Source organism: Spinacia oleracea, chromosome 5 (assembly GCF_020520425.1).
Source record: "Spinacia oleracea cultivar Varoflay chromosome 5, BTI_SOV_V1, whole genome shotgun sequence".
Taxonomy (NCBI): Eukaryota; Viridiplantae; Streptophyta; class Magnoliopsida; order Caryophyllales; family Amaranthaceae; genus Spinacia; species Spinacia oleracea.
Window position 1 is genome coordinate 64067633 of NC_079491.1, and position 5577 is coordinate 64073209.

The 5577-nt window shown below is 37.1% G+C and overlaps 1 long non-coding RNA gene across 3 annotated transcripts; it reads left to right on the plus strand.

The window, feature by feature from the left end:
• Positions 1–2066: 2066 nt before the first annotated feature.
• On the plus strand, positions 2067–5233 carry LOC110779109 (uncharacterized). Of its 3 annotated transcripts, XR_002531028.2 has the most exons (4): positions 2070–2436; positions 3677–3871; positions 3947–4282; positions 4767–5233. It is a non-coding gene; the product is annotated as an uncharacterized lncRNA (long non-coding RNA). The 3 variants fall into 3 exon arrangements; XR_008921556.1 differs by having other exon boundaries at positions 2067–2436; positions 3677–4282; positions 4629–5233; XR_008921555.1 differs by having other exon boundaries at positions 2069–2436; positions 3677–4282.
• The last annotated feature ends 344 nt before the right edge of the window (positions 5234–5577 follow it).

Below are 5577 nucleotides of genomic sequence, written 5' to 3' on the forward strand. Positions count from 1 at the left end.
TCATTTGATGATGGAAATGGAAGGGTTGGGGATGTAGGTGGGTTTGAGATTCACCCATACTCAGTCCCATGATTTGTAGTTGGAATGTGAGAGGTCTTGATGACCTTACTGGGGGGTGGGGGGAGGTTAAGAAGGTGCTAACTAACAATAAAGTACGCATAGTAGCTTTCCTGGAAACTAGGGTGAAGAGTAATAAAAGTAAGAGAATAATGGGGAAGTTTGGTCCATCTTGGTCTTGGGAGGATAATTACATGTTCTCACCTAGGGGTAGGATCTGACTTGCCTGGCATCATGCATATATTATTATCCAAACCATCTAGAAGACTGGACAACTGATACACTGTTGGGTCCACCTGAAGAATGGGAAAGCTGCTTTCTTCCTCAATGTGGTGTATGGATTACACACAGTTGACACTAGGAAGTCTTTGTGGCATGCTTTCTTCTTTGGCTCACACCACCACCCTTCCTTGGTGTGTGGTAGGTGATTTCAATGTTGTTCTTTATGCTGGTGATAGAACCAATGGGAACCTTGTTGCTATTGCAGAAACTGTGGATTTTGCTGCCCTTCTGGACTCATCTGGTCTGGGGGAAATAAAATCTAGTGGTAATTTCTTTTCTTGGAGTAATAAGGGGGAAGGTGACAGTAGGGTCTCCTCTAGAATTGATAGATGTCTTTGCAATGCAGCTTGGCAAAATGTCTTTTCCAACTCTTTGGCGGAGTATCTCAATACTGGAGCTTCTGACCATTCTCCTTTGGTAATTAAGTGTAATTTTGATGTTAAGCAAGGTGGAAGGCCCTTCAAGTTTTTCAACTACATGGATGATCATGTAGATTTTCAGAAAGCTGTCAGTGAAGGTTGGAGTGTTGTTGTTAGAGGAAAACCAATGTTCCGAGTCTAGGAGAAACTTAAACACATCAAAACTGGTCTCAAGAAGATTCTTAGTAGAGATTTTGAAATCGGATGAGAGATTAGAACACATCAGGCAGGAGTTAGATAGTATCCAAACTCAACTATCTATTTGCCCTACTGATCTGGATCTGCAGGCTCAGGAAAAATGCACAATTGGCTCTCTTAGGAAGTTCCTTGCTGTTTAAGAGAGTGCCTACAAAAAAAAAATCAAGGATCCAATGGTTCAAACTGGGGGACTCTAATTCTAAATTTTTCTTCACTACAATGAAGGAGAGGTATTCTAGTAATAGAATTGATATGCTATATGATAGCACTGGCACTAAACTCACTACTTCAGTAGACATAAAGGAGAATATTAGTTCTTTTTATAAATATTTGATTGGCGTTGCTGCTGTGTCTCTTCAAGGGGTGGATCTTAATATGGTCAGACAGGGTGCTCAACTTATTGATGTTGCAGCTCAAAGTCTGATTAGACATGTTACTAGACAAGAAATTGATTTTTCCCTTAGAGGAATTGATATTCACAAGGCTCCTAGGCTAGATGGGCTTAATAGCTTCTTCTTTTAGCAGGCTTGACCAACAATCAAGGATGGGCTTTATGAGGCTGTTTTAGACTTTTATGCTACTGGTAAACTGCTCAAACATGTCAATAATACAATAGTCACTTTGATCCCTAAAGTCCATAATGCTTCTAGTGTGAAGGACTTTAGGCCCAATGCTTGTTAGTCTGTAATTTATAAGCTCATCTCAAAGGTGCTCAGTTCAAGATTGCAGGTTGTGGTAGGTGATGTTGTTTGTGATGCTCAAGCTGGCTTCATTCCTAGTAGATCAATTGCTGACAATGTTATGCGTGCTTCTGAGCTCATCAAAGGATACACAAGGAAGTATATCTCACCAAGGTGTATGATCAAAATTGACCTTAGGAAAGCTTATGACTCACTTGAGTGGCCTTTTCTAAAAGTCATGCTTCAAGAGCTAGGGTTCCTTGCTTGGTTTGTGGGTTGGATCATGGAATGTCTCTCCACTGTCTCTTATTCTATTCTACTTAATGGGTACCCGACTGAACCCATTCCTGAAAAACAGGGTCTTAGGCAGGGAGACCCCATGTCTCCTTTCCTCTTTGCTCACTACTAGAATTTCCATTTATAACGACAAAACAATAACGGGGAAATGAAATTTTTGTCGTGAAAACACTTCAATGCTCCGCAGTAACAAGCTCGGGCGTTGGTCGTAGTAGTATAAGCCTGAAATTAAACACGCATCCCAAAATCGTCTTTAGTATCAGACAAAAATAAAAAATAAAAATATGTTCGTCGTTACATTTCTAAAATCAACGCGGGATTAAAATTTCACTCCCAAAACTCAAACCAGAAAGAAGCGGCGCATATGGAAGTTAAATGAAACCCTAAACTTTCCGGTTTCATAGAACATCAGATAAGAAGAAATTGAAAATTCTCCTCCATTATGAAAAATTGATTGGATTCTACAGTTCTCAGTCAAACCCTCAAATTTACAATTTCGATCAGTATGTTTCCCTGTTTTTTTAATGTTCCATTTTGATTGTGTCTTCTTTATGTGATTTTTTTGTTTGGGGGTTTCGAAAATTAAAACATTCATCTGCAAATTACTATCCAAGGCGATTGATTTAAACAACTGAATTCCCAATTTTTTGTTGTTGTGAATAGCTACTCCTGTATTGTCGTATGTGATTTGCGAATTTCTAATGCTTTCATTTAATACTCTTGTCTTGCGTTTTGTGAATTACGAATTGCTAATTTTATGTTATATATGATTTCATTTTGAAACTCCTGGGGAAATTGGAATTTATGTTTTTTGTTATCTAAATTTTTCTTTTTTATGATTGTTGGGAATTTAAATTCAGAAATAAATCAATTTCAGTAAGAGGGATTTATAGCGAGATTGATAATATTTTTTATGTGGTTATGCTTGTCAATTAGATTCAGTACTATGTATCCTAATTGGTGCATTTAATATGCTTGATTGGTAATTACTTAGACTTTGTCCATTAACTTGAATGTTTAATACATTAACTTTTAGCTTCTTATTCATGCCCTTAGATTCTGTTATGGATTCTAGTATGGGATGCTAATCATTGCTACTATGGTCAAATTGAGCTTATACTGGAATATTGTTCATATTTAATTGGTATACAGAGAGTGGGTTGTTAAGGGAAGGAAAATAAACCTAATTCGAAGTTAGCTAACATTGTTCTAGCAAAATAAACATAATTAATCTATAAAACACCAAAAGGATAACAGAATGATAAGAAAAATCCTGCTACAACCCGATTGTGGTTTCCATTCGCTTTTTGCTGTCTGTAAATTCCGTTTTCAATTTTTAATTTCGTGTCAGCAAGTTCTATTTTCAATTGGAAATATTTTGTTTAGTTTGTGGTTGCAAATTTCCGATTTTGTATTGCAGTTTGTCAATTGCGTGATGCATGTTTCTTTTTTACACTTAATTTTTAACAAAGAGAATTGCCAAGTATATGAACTTATTTGCTAATCGCTTCAATAAAAAATACCATCCATCCTACTATCCCACCTTACTTCAAGATTTGCACTGTAAAAAAAAGTACCTGGCCAATGATTCAAAGAAGACCCCTTGTACTTTGTTGTTTCAGTGTCGTGGGTGATCTTTTTGTGTGTTTGTAGACTTAATCAGAGAGGGGTTTTGTTCAGTCTTGTTACCTACCTCTTCTCACTTCATCTCTTGGCTGTGTGTGTCTCTTATGGTTGTTGTAGGCATGCTCTCATTTTTCAGATGCAGACTCGCTTCTGAGTTGTACATGTTGGTTTGTAGTTCTGCACTTCAGTTCAAGATTGGTTTACGGGGTGCTTTAGCTTCAAGTGCATCTTTGAAGTGTTTAAGACCAAAATTGACTTGTTGACCTTGTTTAGCACGTTGGTTTTAGGATCATGATTGTTAGGCCTAGCCAGGTGCAATCCTTTTCTAGCTTTTGTTATACCTTTTTACTAGCCTTCAAAGGTCTTAATTACTGCTCTTTTCTGCAGGTCAGAACTTATCGACCTGTCATTTATGATATGAACGTGTCAGGCTTGTGAGAGATTAGTGGGTGCATACGTCGAGTCAGCAAAAAATACGGGGAGGACGAAGGAAAGATCAACTTGCTAGAATACACGGAAAGGTTGATCGAGTTCAAGCTGGCCTTAATTTTTAGCCATGAAGAAGGTCAGCCAGAGCATATTCGGAGATATATGTTGATATTACGTGGAAGGCAAGCTTTGAACGACCTTCTTATGAGAATAGAACGTGAAAGGCAAAGGGAGCTTCAAGTACTATTAGAGCGTCGGGCTGTTTCAGATTTTCCTCATTGTAATAGCATTCAGGTTAGTTGCCTTATCTTTTGTTATTTATTGAAAGGAAATTATAATTGTTTATTTGTTACTGGGTAAACAAAATTGCGGATGAGTGGAGGATGCTGGAAAAAGATTTTCCAGGTCCTGCATCTTGAATATGGACTCGTATTAGGATTATGTCAGTTATCATATGTTGGAGATAATTTTTTTGTGCGATTAATCCATATTCCGAATTGTCCCTTAAACCTGCAAATATGTTCAGAGAAATGCTGTTGGTAATTGGTATCTTGCAGTAGCAACAATATTTGTTGTTGCACTTTCTCTTAGTATGTACTTGGAGTAGCTACTGATCTGTCTATTTTCTTATCTTCTCCAGCATACAATGCTGTTTCTCCTCTTGCTGTTGAGTTGTTTGCTTTGAGGGAAGGAATGTCTATTGTTAAGAAGTTTAACATCCCCTATCTGGAGGTTGAAATGGATGCCAAATCTCTTATGATTATGCTGAATACTGCAGGTAGTAATCCACATCATGAGCTTGCTGCTTCCATCAATGATATTGCGTATTTGATCAACAAAAAATACTAGATTGTGGTGGTGCTGCATATTCCAAGAGAGAGCAACTTGGTAGCTCATTAGTTAGCTGCTCATGCACTAGCTATGGCAGTTGGACACAAGCAACACTTCACTGTTCCAGATTGCGCAAGACTTTCTGATACATCTGATATGGAGCATATGGGTTCTAATTCGAACTAATCTTCTCTGCTTTAACATAGATTATCTTTTGTGTAATTGATTTTTCTGTTCTAGGGGTCCAAGGGGGGTCCAAGGGTGGTCTTTTACTGTATTATAATCCCCCTTGCTGGTTTAATGCTCTACTCGCCCATTGTGTATTTTGCAACTGAAATTTTGATGGCTCCTACTACTGTAACAAACTCCTAATTTTATTCTAATACAAGTCTCCTTTTGTGTGTTAAAAAATAATAGTTTTTTCGTTATTGCAAAAAGTTTAATTTTTTACCGTTGGAAGGGCATTTTACAATGGTTTTTTTTTGTCGTTATTGCTTAATTGGTCATCGTGAATAAGTATTTAACGATAAAATATCATGCTGTCGTTATTTTTTAACGACGAAATAATAATTCATCGTTAACTGTTAACGATGAAACAATAGTTTGTCGTTAACTTTTAATGATGAAATCCTAAATTCGCCGTTAACAATTAACGATGAAACCATATTTCGTCGGTAATTGTTAACGACGAAATGATAATTCGTCGTTAATGGTTAACGACGACATGATGTTTCATCGTTAATGTTCGTTAAATATTA